Source organism: Accipiter gentilis, chromosome 15, assembly GCF_929443795.1.
Source record: "Accipiter gentilis chromosome 15, bAccGen1.1, whole genome shotgun sequence".
NCBI lineage: Eukaryota > Metazoa > Chordata > Aves > Accipitriformes > Accipitridae > Astur > Astur gentilis.
Window position 1 is genome coordinate 1478431 of NC_064894.1, and position 15962 is coordinate 1494392.

Here is a 15962-nt window from a genome sequence, read left to right on the forward strand (position 1 = left end):
ATTTTTGCTGGAGAGTAGGCTGGATCCAGATTTATTCCTTTCTTTTTAGACTGCAGTGGAATGGTTTCGGCATAACTGCCTTGAGGTTAACACACTGCTACGGCAAGGACTGCCTTGGGTTTAAAATTCCTCTTCAACCTCAAACCCATGGTTTCTATTTTCTAGAGAATTTTCTAATTGACATACCATCAGGCAGTAAATAAGGTTCCAAAAGAGTTATAACACATTTTAAAAGGAGACAGAGAGGGAATTAGGAACTTACAAACTAGTCAGCCAACTGCAATTCTCAGAAAAATACTGCAATAAACAATGAAACAATTTGAAGGTCTTTAAGGGATAGCCTGACAGATTCATAGGGAACCCCTTGCATTAAACCAATTTAATCTCATGCTAAAGCAGGCAATAGGCCTTGTGGACAGGAAAGAAGCAGAAAAGATCATATGTATTAACTTGCAAAAAAGTTTTTTGATAGTATCATGAGACTTAATTTCAAGCAATCAAAAAAAATATCTTGATGAAACTAAGGTAAGATGGGCGCAAAAGCCCTTTGGAAACTATTTTAACTATTTTTTAAAGAAAATTTTTTAAAAATTAATACTTCATTGTCCAAAGGGAGGGATGATTGAGTATAAAACCACAGAAATTTTCCTTACATCTGGTACCACTCAATAATGTGTAATCAGTAAATTAGATTATCAAATAAAAGAGTAATTTATTGCAGTTGTATTTTATATTAGGTTTTGGAGAGTACATAAGCAGATTGAATGACAGGATCAGAATTTGGATGCTTCAACAAATCAGAGAAATGATCAATGCAATAAAAAAGAAGACAAGTTCAAAGTCTTATTCTGTTTAGGGTTTACCAAAAGTACCACTGCAAGATGAGTAGGCAGAATTCCTTCAAAAAAGAATCTGAGAGTCACTGTGGTTCATAAGCCAAGGTGAATCATCACTGTCTTACTATTGTGAAAAAATAAGCCATACTGGGATGCATAAAAAACAGTGTGGCAGACAATGCAATATGAAGTAGCGTTTCTACTCCCACAGACACAGAGAGATGCTTGAATCGAGTATTGCAACTTCACAAAAGGAGTTGGACCAATTGGAGCAGGCTAAGAGGCAAAATGGAGCAAAAGACTAAAAGAACAGGGTTTCTTTAATTTCAGAAAAAAACTAAACCTATAGAACTCCAGCAACGATTTAGGCAGACAGTCCATTAGTTGCTCTATGAAATGACCAAAGCTGTGTCTGAAGGGCTGTGAAGAATTAGGTTGCTTCCACTGTCCTCCTCCTGAGTGAGAAAACCCAAACTGAAAAGATTTGCTTTTGGGGGGCCATGTCATCCATATCTAAGACTACCGCTACTGTATTTCCTCTTTTTTTCCCCTCCTTAACATGTCTGGCTTATTTTCATGAATAACCCCATTATTAGCAATGTAAAGTCAGCACAAACTGCACAGAAGAACGCAGCGCTGAAGCAGACATCCCAGACCTCAAAACAGAAAATGCAAATGAAAACAAATCTGGCAAAAAACCCCGCAGTAAGTTTAAATGAAATGTAAACTGGGGGAAAAATTAATAAAATATTTAACTATATCTGGAAATATATTTTAAAAGATCAGTTTCAGCCCTTATAAGTTAGGGGAATATTCATTGAAAACCAAGGCACCTATGCAGCAAGCCTCTGTTTTTAACCAGATGACTAAATACTACCCACAGGAAGGTCATTAGCAAAGTCTTCCTTACACTGTTTAGTGCAGCAGAATAACTTTGTCAAGGAGCCATTAAAAATGTTAATTTAACTATTAATACTTAATATAAACTTTTTAAAAATTGGCTTTCAAATTTAGAAGGGCCTTAATACAAAATCCGAAGTTACCATATATTTTGTCCAGTGAGCAGAAAAACTGTTTACTTAAATAAAGTAATCTTTATTCTGGATTATTTGACCTCCCTCCCAAATTACAGGGAGATCTCAGACATCGCTAATAAACAAACATCATTTATTACAGGCATCAACATGGGTGGGAAATGGTGCTTCCTAAGGTCTGTATTTCATGTTAAAAGGCATGACAAATGTAAGCTCTTTGTTCAAAACCATACTTGAAAACTTTTATTTCAACACCACGTATGGTCAAAACCATATTTTTAAATGAATGTTTAAAGACTGAGCTATTGTACCTTTAAGGTAAGTAGCAGAAGACAAGGATTCAATTTGGCTGAATGCCCCTGCCAGAAGGCAGTAACCAGAACCCAAATTCCTCTTTTTGTGTCACACTAACTAAAGTTAATGTCCATAGTTCAGGTCAAGTATATTCACAGCACACAGCTTCATTAACCCTACAGTCTAGGGATCTGTCCCTTCTAAATTGACGTTAATCTCATTGCCAGCCTTTCAGTGTTCAGTCTTATATTACGCTGAATTGCTTAAAATATGTTTGAAATATACAATACCTCCCTGCTCTTTTAAATGCAGCAATAAGAAATAAGTTACTAGTTGTTAATGCTCTATCCTGAAATGTTTGAGACTTCTGTTTAAATCATTATCCAGAAACAAACAGACCTAACTTAAACCCCTGTTTCTTCAATCACTGGTCTATCCTGGACCATCCTGGACCACTGATGATATTGTGCCACTATGGATATAAAGCACAAATAATCAGTGAGTCTGAGACCAAAAGATAAGAAGGTAGACACTTAACTAATAGGTGTGGCACCTGTGTTTCAGCAAAGTTTTTTACATCTTGTTAGAGAGTGGAAAAGTAACAGGAGAGATCAAGAGGCTCTAGTCACTCGCTATATACTGACCACACAGTACAGTCTGAGGATTAAAGGAGTCTTCTGAGAGATGCAGGTTTAAATCCCAGAAGATGGAAGAGAAGATTAAATTTAAGGTCTTGTAGTCCCTAACAAGTGCCCTGACCCTGCACGATTAGGCCAATACTGCGACATAGCTGGATTTGGAAACCATGTGAGGCTCTTCATTTATTTTCTTTTTCTTAAAAGTGCATAAATCATTTCAGGTCGAATGCACCTTTTCATGCTGTAAAAATGAAATTATGATGGTTTCTGTTCCTTATGGTTTCTGAATGTTTTCAAGGTCAGGATAACAAAGAACTAAAACAGATGTCTAAGAGTTTGTAGTGTCCCAAATCTTGGAGCACAGGCAGGACAGATTAGAAAAGCATCTGTCAGGAGTGCCATGCACTGATCCATAACTCTTTGGGACAGGAAAATGGACTGGGTGACTTCCTGAGGGTCTTAGCTAGCTGTTTTTCTCTAATTCTTCAGAAGGGATCAGACTGGGTTACTGGGTTTAATCTTAGCAAAAGCAGAAATTTCTCCCACAGGCTTAAAGATTACAAGTTCATCTGAAATATAAAAAATTTAGATTCAACTGCATAATTTGAAATATGGACATATGTACTTAGGGCTTGCAAGTACTCGACCTGTCATTTTAACCCTATGCTCTAAATATAGTATTACTGTTTAACTTCAGGATGATGAGTTAAGAGAATGTATTGAAATCTTCCAGAAGAAAAACAGAAAATCATGTCCTGTGGAATAGTGGATGCATTGTGTCAACTGACTGAATATATTTATCAACAGTCATATCTGATCATGCTGCAGTGCTATCGGTTTTCACAAGCTAAGTGGATTACGGTCTATTTGGTACGTAGCACAGCTCGAAGTAAAACATCAGGCAGCATATGGGAACAGATACTGCTGACTCAAAAGACACGCTTTCCTCTGACTCAGAACTAAGCCAGACACCTACCATGGTTTTACATACTGATAGGGTAATATTTTCAGGTGAGTGATACACTAAAGCCATTGGTAAGGAGAGTCCATGTCTCTCTGGATTGGCAAGACTTGGAGTATCACTTTTGGCATGACACCCAACCCCACACAAATTCTCCAGTTTCAACAGAACACAAAGGTGGTTTATTTTCTTCCTATCACAAGTTGTTGGGGAGACTATAATGCAAAGAAGCAGCTTCACTTCAGTATGGTTATAGTTTGCATATGACTATATTAAATGCTCTAGGACAGCAAGCATTAGATGCATTCAGGTTATTACAATGTAAATTTAGAATTTTCCCTTTACTTGTAGATTTATTTTTGCTTGAGACATTATCTACTATTACAGTTAAAAGGGAAAAATCTTTCTAATATTTATGGCCACTAACTTATTACACACTTTGACTCACTGAATGTGTACACTTTAGCATGAATAAATATTAACACAAAGCTAGGGAGTACTACAAATAGGACTATAATTAGACAGATGTGGAAATACCAGAACTTAATACCAGACGCTGTGTGCCGTTCAATAGTCTTACATTTCTTGCCAATCCTATAATTTCACCAATTTAAAAAATTAGGCTTTTGAATACTAAGGAGGCATATGGAATGGAGGAAGACTGGCTCTTTAGCAAGAACAGGCTAGAAGACAAGGAGGAGGAATTGCCCTTTGTGTGAGAGAGCAGTTGGAACGCATGGAGCTCTGCCTGGGGTTGGATGAGGAGCCGAACGAGAGGTCAGGGATGGGAGCATCTCTCCTGGGAGGACAGGCTGAGAGCTGGGGCTGTTCAGCCTGGAGAAGAGAAGGCTCCGGGGGATCTCATCAATGTCTATAAATAGCTGAAGGAAGGGTGTAAAGAAAATGGAGCCAGGCTCTTTTCCGTGGTGCCCAGTGACAGGACCAGAGGCAACGGGCACACTCTTTAACCCAGGAGGTGCCGTCTAAACATCAGGAAACACTTTTTCACTGTGAGGGTGACCGAGCACTGGCACGGGTTGCCCAGGGAGCTTGCGGAGTCTCTGTCCTTGCAGACATTTAAGAGCCGTCTGGACGTGGACCTGGGCCACTGGACCTCGGTAGCCCTGCTTGAGCAAGGCGACCTCCAGAGGTCTGTTCTAACAACCACTCTGCGAGTCTGTGACAAACTACGGGGGAGTTTGTATAACCATCCACCTTCAGTTGCCCATGGGGGACAGGATTCATGGTACCTCATGTGACCAGTTTGAAATATAGGTGCTTACTCTAATTGTCTATTCTTTCTTTACGGTCAAGAGAAATACTGCTGAAAAGCAATTTATCCCATCTTAAACACTTATTTCAGAACAGGATTAATTACCCTTTAGAAGGGCTTCTCTCTCTCCATGAATTATAGAGGAAGCCTAGACCACTAACTCACATTTGACACTTAACTCATGGAGGCAAAAGTTAAGTGGGATGTATCCTACTACAGTAGGTTTCTAAATGAGGTGCAGCCCAGAGTTAGGTGTCTGGTTTTCCACTTGAAGCGAAATGATTCTGATTTAGCTTGAGTTAAATGTCTGAATTTGTGGCATTACCAATTCACAAATTTGCTGCGTTACCAGTCAGTCCTCTGATTAGGGTTTTCTGTACTTGTCATTTTGTTTCCTGTTTTACATTATATCTTATATAATACAACACCAGATCAATGAAATTTCTTGTAATTTACCCTCTTTAAGCCATGACAGTTACTTTGAAGACAACATCTTACACCATTTTTGCCATATAATAACATGTCAGAAGACAGAACATAAGGAAAATATACAAATACGTACGCAGGAACGGACAGCTCAGATCAGGGAAACTTGATAAAGACAGTGTAGGAAACATACAGAGTGTAAGGGAGAGGAAAACCAACTGATCCCTAAAACTCAATATAAAACTGCATTCCTGACATTCAGCAGGGAGAAATAAAGTAATACATTTTTACCTCCGCTTCCGAGGTTGAAAACTACAATCCTTGAAGAATGTTATAAAGACAGTCACTGACTTGGTGCACAAGATACAGGACAGAGACAACAGGAATAAAGAAAAAATAAATACGTAGTCTTGTGGCAAGTAAGATGAAAAAAACAATATCGTTACTATTCATTGGTCCCTATAATGCCAGCAGAGAAAAAGCAGAAGGAAGAGTTGTCAAACACAGGTAAGTAAAAATCCTTAAATATAAAGAACTTGTACTGCGAGTAGAGAAAGCAGTACACAAACGTAAAGATGTTACATAATTACATAACGTAATAACGAAGAACGCACGCTGCTTCGTTTCTGAAGAATGAATGGATTTGAGTGAGGCAGTGAGTGAATGGGAAAATTATAGGTAGGAACTTTTTTTTTTTTTTTTTTTAAAGTTCATGGCTATGATGAATAAGAAGATAAATGACAACGTTAATTTGTTTCAAGCAGTATTCTCCTGACGGTGCTTCACAGGCTGAAATGTATTTATGAATTGACTGGAGTAGCCATGTACTTTGCCAGTAATTTTCTTCACTTGCAGGCTGTACTGATACCTCTTCCGTTTCCTTAACTAATCAGCAGTTTTAGTAAGTTTTCTTAGAAGCCATAGTATGTTTTTAAAATGTTCTACTTTTTAAAAATATTAGTTTCATGGTTATGTTCAAGAACTTTTACCCCCACATTTGCCTATTTTCTTACTTTGTTTTGGTTGCAGCCGGACTAAAGAAAGTCAGCCTCATCCCCCAAGAGTTGGGCAAGTTATTTAAGTTTTATTCCTCTTCTCTACATTTTTTTGTCTGCTGCACATCACAGTGAGCTGTGCTGTCTCCTACTGATTCTGTTCTTCATCTCCTAGTTCTCATGTTTTGAACAGGAATCCATAACATCTAATTAAGGGTGTGAATTCCCTTATGCTGGAACCATCAAAAGCTGGGCAGCCCCAAATGACTACTGCCTTGCAAAACGTGACTTATGCTCTGACATAATTTAGAAGCTTTTGAAAAGTAAACTTTTAAACTGAAGGCCAATTTCCAAAGGCAAAACTTACCTTTTGCTCAGCTCTTAATCAGAGATGAAGTCGCATTTATTTGTTTCCAAAATTAGTTTCATACGTGAGAATGCACCTGAATAAAGCAGAGTAAAACTGGAATACACCAGTGTATACACTAGTGTTTCAGGTAGGAACTGCGCAATTCTACAGTGGGAACATTTAAACACAGATAAGGAATAGTTGCAGTGGCTCCAGAATTTTGCATCTAAACAGGTGTAGAAACAAATGTGTCCCACTCTTCTTGGTGTGGAGATGCTAACTTGTTATTAAAGCAAGCTACCCATATGGCATCAGAAACCCGTTCAAGCAATAGCTAGTTTCAGAAAACAGGATTATTGCTGAGATGCATGTGCCTACAGCTTGCATTGCTGAGAACACATACGAACACACCAACTGCAACAACATTACACTCCCCGATTTTGGGCTTGATGGCCCAAACTACTAGTTCGAAAAATGTAAAAAGGTGCATTGCAGTAGGGGTACGAAGGAGGCCCTTCTGCATAAAGAAACCTGCGTGAGGAAACTACAATGTATTCAGTCATCATATTCTCAGTGGGGTACAGGTCCCTGCTATTAGTTTGGGATGTATTATTTTGGCCAACAGTCTCACACAAGTGCTGGCCAAAGTAATATTCTGACTGTGCAAGCCCAGGAAAAGACAATTTAATTACACTCGTAGCAAAGGTTGGCGCAGAGTTCATCTGGCAGATTGAAAGCAAAATAGCGTTAAGACCTACAATGCCGCTTGAATGTCAGTGTTGCAAAAAGTGCATGTTTATTGATGGCCTGATACACTCTACCTGCTGCACGACCAAACGAAAATCCTTTTTTATAATGAGGACTTGGCATATTTTTGATTTGCTGAACCAGTTTACTCAAGCAAAAGGAAATTAGGGATCCAAAACAATCTCAGCACCAGATCATGGAGGGTGATAGTTCTCAGATACTTTCTTGTTAAAACGAAATAGCAAAGCCACTAGATTTTTTTTTAGGAAGTAGACAAAATCACTATCTTTTCCTTGTATTGGCTTACAACTTCCATCTTGATTTTTAAATACACATTATTTTCTCCATTTAAAGCAATACTAGTTAACCTCTGCGTTTGTGAGCTTTGAGTCATAAGATGACACATATTTTGGTTTCCAAGTGATTTGTTTTTCCTGTTAAATTGAATACAGGCATATCTTTTCTAATACACTGACAATTATGCTACTATACAAAAGCGAAATGTTCACTAAGCAAAGCAGCAACAAAAGGACATGTATGCCTAACAAGAAAATATCATCATTTATATTTTCTATGACATGTTCTAAATGTCCTTCTTGTACAATATTTTTAATTGTCATTTAATGGTATAACCTTGTATTTGAGCATGGAATAGAACTGCAACAGAGCTTCTGTTAACAGCTTTGGCTTCTATCTTTCAATTTTTAATTCAAATCTCAGAATTAAAATCAAAGGCAACAATTTTTAACAATAATGAAATCCCAACAGTAAACGACAAGACAGATTTTGAGTCTAGTGACAGTAGAGCTTATCACTTGACAGAAGAAGTGGACCTGTAAAGTTTCCCTGTCTTGATAATTTGTTGGTATTTTGCTGCACCACAAAAGCCCAGAAAAATCAATGAACATTCCTCCCTAGCAACAGAGGGGAAAAAACCAGGAGCAGGGTGGAGAGGATGCTGAACAGGCAATGAGTGACTGATAGCTGCAGTAATCTGAACAGACTGAGCAAAGACATCGCTGTTTAGTTCTGGCTGCAGCACTAAGAGCATAAGACAATAAAATCTGTTAACATCTTAGACCAAAACCATAAATGAATTTTCATACTCATCCAAAAAAACTTTTCAAAAGGGAATAGTTATGAGTCCTTGTAATTGCCATTAAAATGTCAAAGGTATTATTATTATTAAAGTACCACTTGAGCAGTCTTCATGGGTAGCATTGTTGAAAGACAGTAACAAAAAAACCCAGAATTAGATTGCAGTTTTGTAACAGCAGCTGTATAGGATCTTTACGGCACAATTTCCTACATATACAGTCATAGCAAATATGGAAAGTGCCATTAGTGCCAAAGGCTCCATTTGTTGTCCCTATGGTGAGGCTCTGATTTGCCCCCTAACATGTCTCAAGAAAATATTCCCAGGCTGTCAGCTCAAACAGCTTGCTGAGATAAACGTCGTGATATATCCAGAATGTCAGACCATTGGACTGTCCCAAAAAGAGTGTTTGGAGAAAATCTAACTTAAATGAAATAAAAAAGCCCCAGCTTTCCTAATGTATAGGCATAATCTACTTCAATAGGAGTAAATAGACATGTTGTAAAAGCGCATAACAGAAAACTCACTTGTGAGCAATGTTGTGCAAATTTTTTTTGAAACTATCAATCTTTAGGATTACTCCTGTAATACTTAAATACCATCTACTTGGATTGTATGTTGCCTAACTGCTAATTACGAATGTTAAACCTGCTGAGCGACAACTACAGCATGTGCCTATAAAAGACCATGACTTCTTCAGTCATGAAAAATCCTTCTTTAGCAGATCTCCAAAGTATTAACACATACTGTGCGTAAAGTCCATAAGAGAGACAATTCTTTTATTGAACAGACAGAAGGCAACCTGAGGAATTCACTGAATTTTCCCAATAAACAACTGAAAAAGGGCTTCACAATGTTTGCTTGTATCTGTGAAGTATCAGTAGTAGTTCCCTACTCCCTCTAACCAGTCCATGGCCAACGCACATTATCAGAGTTCCAGAAAGAAACTGAAATTACCTTCTCTTCCAAAACCAGAAGCAGTTTTAGGAGCTGAAAATGGAAAATTACTCTCATTATCACTAAAGCCTATAGACAAGATCTAGCCCAAGGTCATGATGCTATACCAGAAACTTTCAGCATACCACACCTTGTATATGAAGTGCTTATTTACATTAATGGGTGAAAAGGTCTGTGCTAAATCCTCATAACAAATTCAGAGTATTTTTTATAAATATGCATGGCCAAAGAAACCAAACAAATATGAAGAATCCACTGTAAAGTCTTTCAGTTTTGATAATGTGCTAGAGCAACACACGTAGATTTCCTACAATAAGCTTAATTCTGTATCACCCTGCAACCACTTCATTCTACTCAAAACCACAAACACATCACATACAGCTCCAGCACTGAAATTTCCATAGCAGAAAGGTTCCCCCCACCAGCACAGAGCACAGGTCTGTTCCATCAATCTTCCGCTACAACAGTGTTCCTTAGGTGCTATATGCCAGCAGTGGAGGGCTTGAACGTATGTGAACGTATACGCTGTGACCATGCGGGCCCAGGCCATGGAAATAGAACAGGCTTCCCGACTGCACTATTGACCGAAACATGGACATAGGAGAGGAAAGAACTAACGTTTAACAAGCATGAGACTTTTTAAAGGACTGCGCAAAAGGAAGCAGTTTGAAAACAGATTTGGACTGAAGACATCCATCAAACAATAAAGAGGAAAATATGCTGGGGGGGGAATAACAAGACCAAGCCACAGAAATGAAGCTGGCATAGTAAAAATTGACAAGAGCAAGAAGCTAAGTAATTTAGAAGAGTTTCATACGCACAAAGAAATGATCATCAGTGGGAAAACATGAAGAAGCACTCAGTTAAGTATTAATGAACTTTAGAAATATTAAAAGCAGAATTTCCAGGTGAGGCAAAATTTAAGAAATTATACACCTGCATTGTGATATAAATACCATGAGGAATTTGAATTAGCTAAAAAAACTCAAATAAAGGGCCTTCTATTAAAAGCCTTCTTTCCCCATTAAATTCTTAACCTCAAGATGTGAAAACCTGTATTTTGTAGTTTATGATCTCCTTTGCATCACAGTGCATGAAGTTTCACCCAGTGATTCCCGTACTGAAGCCAGTACCTTATATTTGTCAGAGCATGTGAATTTGTCAGATTTTCATCATCTGTTCTACCTTACTCTTCAAGAAACCTTGAGAAGCCTACACTTTCTCCCTGTGAGATACCACTGTATCTACTTTTTGAGTTAAATAGGGAGAGTCCTTTACATGTCTCACTGTTTCCAGTCTTTGAATATTTTTTGCAGCTTTGCATTCTCACCGAAGCGTCACTATCTCTTCTAAGCCATGGTTGTTGACCTACCACATCCCAAACACAAATTTTACAGAAACAATTGACACTGCCCCGCAGTCTCTTCCACTCCATTACCCTGTTCACCAGAAAACCAGAAGACCACAGAATCTGAGAGACACCACGGTGCTGAACCCAATCTGAAGGGGGAGGAAAAAGGGCTGAGAGTAGGAGTGGTAAGCGTAAAAGAAGAAGCAGGTAATAGGGCATATGAAAAATGCCACACAGGCTCCAGACACATTGGGGTTTTTTTAATATCAGAAAATAAGGTAACTTGAGAGGTCTGTGGTCAACAGAACTGCACGTGGTATTTCAACAGTTAGTATCGATGCTATTTAAAAATCCTTCTACTCCTTCTCACTATTTCGTGTTACATATCTAAGGATCACACAAGGATCAGTTTTACTGTTACCACAGCACTGCCCTGGGAGTTCATATTGACTCACTTTGTCCATTATAACCCTTGGACTCTTTTTAGAGTAACAGAAGCATTCTTAAAAACTTATAAATCTTACTTGCGTTCCTGGTACGACTTTGCAAGTGTCTGTACTGAAATACATTTCTGAGTGAACACAAGTTACTAAACAATCTAGATTACTCTGCAGAACTACGTTGACATCATTGTTCCTTGCTATTCATCAGTCTTTGCATCAGTCACACTTGGGTTTTTCAGTGATCTTTGATTACACTCCTTTGATAAAACTGTTCAAAAACATTTTGTGTTACAGCTCTGCAGTTACTTTTATGCCAATCTTGTAATCTTGTCAAAGCATTAAGTCAGCTTTCTTTACAATAGCTATTTTCCCTGGAACTACATTGATTTGCGTTAATCATATTCTTATCCTTTAATTCTTTTTTTGTTTTAACCAGCTTAGTCATGTAGGAGTTTTCTATTAGATGACAGACTAACCCAGTCACAATCACTTCACCTTTTTAAACATTGGCATGACATGGGCATAAATACGGCCTTCAGAAATTTCACCATAAAAAGCTACAGTTAATATCAGCAAATCAAAGACTTAACCAGCAAACCCTTAAGTGTGTACGTTAATTCCATACAGCTAGACTAGTAACAGACATTACATCATTATCTATATAAAATCCCCCTGACTGCATTCAGATTTAAAATAGGATTAGTCCACATAAACACAGTGAAACCACATCCAACTGGTACTTAAACAAATTCAGATTCTGACATTTCTTTCCAGTATACAATTGTTTGGACTTTTTTGCCCTTGTGTTACGATACAGAAGACCCACATGTATGTCAGGGACAACTGACTTCTGTCTAGAGGGACTAAGGATGTTAAGTGCCTGCAAAAGACAAATACATTAAGAATCAGTATTTTATTTAGTCTTTGAGTAATATTTACATTAGTTGATACATAAAGATACATATTTCAAACACAAGAGTCACATTTTAAAGTTTAACTTTCACGAAACCCATAGAAGCAGCATTTTTCAACCAGAACACATGTACCAGCAAGAAATTAACACAAACCATTTCAAAGTGATGCGTGGACACTGCGTGACTGCATATTGAAGACTACTTCCTGCTCTGGTTCTTCTAGTTGAAAAATAGTATGATGGACTTTTTGTAAGTACAGGAAGGTTGACAAAGATGACCAGAAGTAAGAAATCACTTCCTAATTATACTAGGGTTCCCCTTCTTGACAAAAATGGCTAAGAAAGCATATAAAGCATATACACTTTTACATAAAGAAAGTGAATAGGACATTTTTTTCACTATTGTACTTGAGTGAATAAGGCAACATCAAATTATCAGAGATTACAAACTGGCAGGTTTTAGAAAGCAAAAGAAAGTAATCATAAGGTGTAACTTATCATTTTGATTTTTGAAACTTTAGTATTCTTTAAATTGACTGGTTTAATTAAAACTTCCTATTAGAACTTTCAAAAACTATCGATAATGGTCAACTAGGTAAGGGCTGGACATTCAGGTTTTGCCCAAATTTTATTTTTGACTCACACTGCTTCAAAAACATATTTAAACTTTGTCCTGTTATAGCTTCTTGTCATAACAGTTGTGTTAATCATCCTAATACCACACCAATGGTGACAACCACATCTTTGCTTCTCAAACTGAAAATATCCACCTCTTCTGAATTTGCCCCACAGATTTCTCTTTACAAGCATTTCTTTTTTTTCTCATCTTAAAAGGCTTCTTCAAGCCTTGTCTCTTTCTGTTACTTTCTGCCTCCTCAATCCACTTTGTTTCATCAGTTCATTAGCTGGCACCTTGTAACTCTCCACTTGTCTCTCTCTCCTATAAGTATCGTTGTCTCTGTCCTATGTCATATGAAAGAGTAGGCTGCTTTATTGTAGTGTACTGCTCTCAACACTCCAAGTATCTCTTGCCACCTCAGAACATGAAACACAGGAACTGCATCTTAAGTGCCAACTAGTATGACATAATCACAACTAAGGGGTCCAGATAGGGACTATCATAGTAAAAATGAATATTAAACAGTCAAAATGACACAGGCATTCTTTCCTCACCCCCCCCATGTGTTTTTAGATTAAAAGCTTTCTGAGCTAAATCCTTTCTTCTTAGGGTGTGCAATTTCAAAGAAACTGACAGTGACTCTTATTTCCAGTGTAAACTACTGTGCTATGGTACTGAAAGGATGTTGTGGCAGAAAGTAATTTGATCCTAAAATCCTGATCAGTTTAATGTGCAGTGAAACAGTAAACAAAAGCTTGCATTGTTGGAGTGGGGGGAAAAAACCCAAAACAAGAAAAACACCCACAAAGAACATAATGGATTAGAGCAGGTAAAGAGCTGTTTAATCTGTCTCAGAACTCTATCCAGAGCAAATTCCTCAAGCTTTACTGGCGAGAGAAAGAAGCTCTGTTGACTTTTTCACTTTTTTCCCCCAAAACCTTCCTAACATTGTAACCACCAACAAATAAACAATATCCACGCAGCTATTAACCTTGGGATCATTGTCTTATTTTACAGGATTCTGAGCACATTTTCAACAAGTTTTACATGGAGAAGTGGAAACAGCTGCAAGTTCATCAGATGCGTGCCCTGAGCCAGACAGTAAATACAAAAGGCTAATGTAAATAAATACAGCCTAGATGTATTTATAGCCCAGAAACACTGACTATATTGTCCTAGCAGAGAGGTGGCTCCTGGTTAGAAATTAGCTTATGCCCACCCGAAGCCAGGTGGAGTGAAAGGTAATACAGACTTGTTCTGAATAACATGCCTCTCGTGTGTCAGTTACCATGAAATCCTACTCTGTACAAACCTCGATTTCTGCAGGTGACAGAAAAACAGAAAATTTGGGCAAACCCAGGAACCAGCCATGCCTTTGTACAAGCCGATGCAAACTGCTGAGGTTCAGAACCGAGCTATTTACTTTTTAGACCACAACCAACTTCTGCAGACTCTCGTAATCTGTGCGGTAGCAACAAAATAAGATGTGGGAGAAAGGCCTAAGTGGTTAAAGGTAAATGGAAGAGCATCAGACTAGCCGAAGCTCGAAGAGGCCTGTGCGTTCCTGCACAGGGCTGGGGCTGATCCAGGCGATGGCGACGATGTCCTGGTGCGGGGCATTCAGCTGGCGACTGGCTCCCACCGCCGGGATTAACCCTCGAGATGTCTGCCCTTCCATAGCGCCCATGTCCTGGGAGACAGCCTGTCCTCTGAGCGGGAGAGAGCGCGAGGCTGAGAGGGTCCCATCTTGCCTCCCACGCTGCTTCTGGCCTACCTACCAGGCTGGTCTCCCATGGGGTAAAATCAGAAACCGCAGGTGTCCCTCGACTTAAAAGCACAGAACAACCCACAAGCAAGACGTGTGAAGAGCTCCCTACCACCGCTGAATTCAAGAAAAGAGCTTTTGCTTTGAGGGCGAAGGGCTTCAGGCGTCGGGATGGGTGCGGGGCTGCGGCCGTTCCACCGCCCTTCCCCTGATAGCATATTTCCATACATTCTGTATGGTGTGTCTAAATATTTGGATGGTTTTAATATTTTGTACCAGCTACGGAAACTGGTTTGCTGCTAGGTGACTGTAAAAGTGAGATTTGGTAAATAAATATTAGAAATCTTATACTAACACCATGATTGAAACAACAGACAAAAGTATAGCCAAGTGATTAACTAGCAGAGGTAGGTACTTGTAAGTTTTGCAGTTCTTTGCTCTTATGACTAGACGTTCCTGTAAGCAAGATGGGAACAATGCTGAAACTGACCACATGTGATTGAAACTGCGTTAAGCTTCAAGATCAAAGAATGAGGACAAGAATAAATACTTCGAGGACAGCCAGCAAGAACTTCAAATGGGTCGGTGGTCGCGAAAGCAGCCCTTCGACTCAAATGGATCCTTCACGGCGCGTGATCGGATGTAGGCAGTACTACGATAATCAGTTGCAATCATTTTTATGTATATGCATACTAATCTGATGAATATGCAATTAGTTATTCTATATAACCCGTTTGTGCTAAAGCTGTGGCATGCACGCTAGGTGAAACTAACCCCGTGCACCCAGCGCTGCGATGAAGAATGCCTGCTTTCTAAAACCCCAAAACGAGTCTTAAGGAGTTTCTTCGACCGGCTTTATCACCCCTTCCCGCGCCGAGGGCCCGCCTCCCCTCAGCCGCCTCCCCTCAGCCGCCTCCCCTCAGCCGCCTCCCCTCAGCCGCCTCCCCTCAGCCGCCTCCCCTCAGCCGCCTCCCCTCAGCCGCTCCTCACGACGTCCCCCTCCCGCGCTGCCCTCGCCGCCTTCCCCTCAGCCGGCCCCGCCGGGCGCCCGGCCCCGCCAGCCGGGCCACAGCCGGCGGGACGCGGGGCTCCCGCCCCGTCCCGTCCCGCCCCGACCCGCCGCGTCCCGCCCTGCCCCCGCCGCTTCATTCACTAACCGGTTCTCGCCGGCTGCCTCCGCCTCTCGGCTCCCTCCCGCCGGGGCCACGCCCCCGCCTCCACCACCACCACCCCCTCTCCGCCAACCCCCGTCCGCCGGCGGCCTC

General features: G+C 39.8%; 1 protein-coding gene across 1 annotated transcript in view; it reads right to left on the bottom strand.

Moving 5' to 3' along the window:
- Positions 1-15876, bottom strand: part of LGSN (lengsin, lens protein with glutamine synthetase domain) — a 102246-nt gene extending 86370 nt beyond the window's left edge. Inside the window, exon 1 of the mRNA XM_049818229.1 lies at positions 15855-15876. The gene's annotated coding sequence lies outside the window, so the exon portion shown is untranslated. The remainder of the gene's footprint in view (positions 1-15854) is intronic.
- Between the last annotated feature and the right edge of the window lie 86 nt (positions 15877-15962).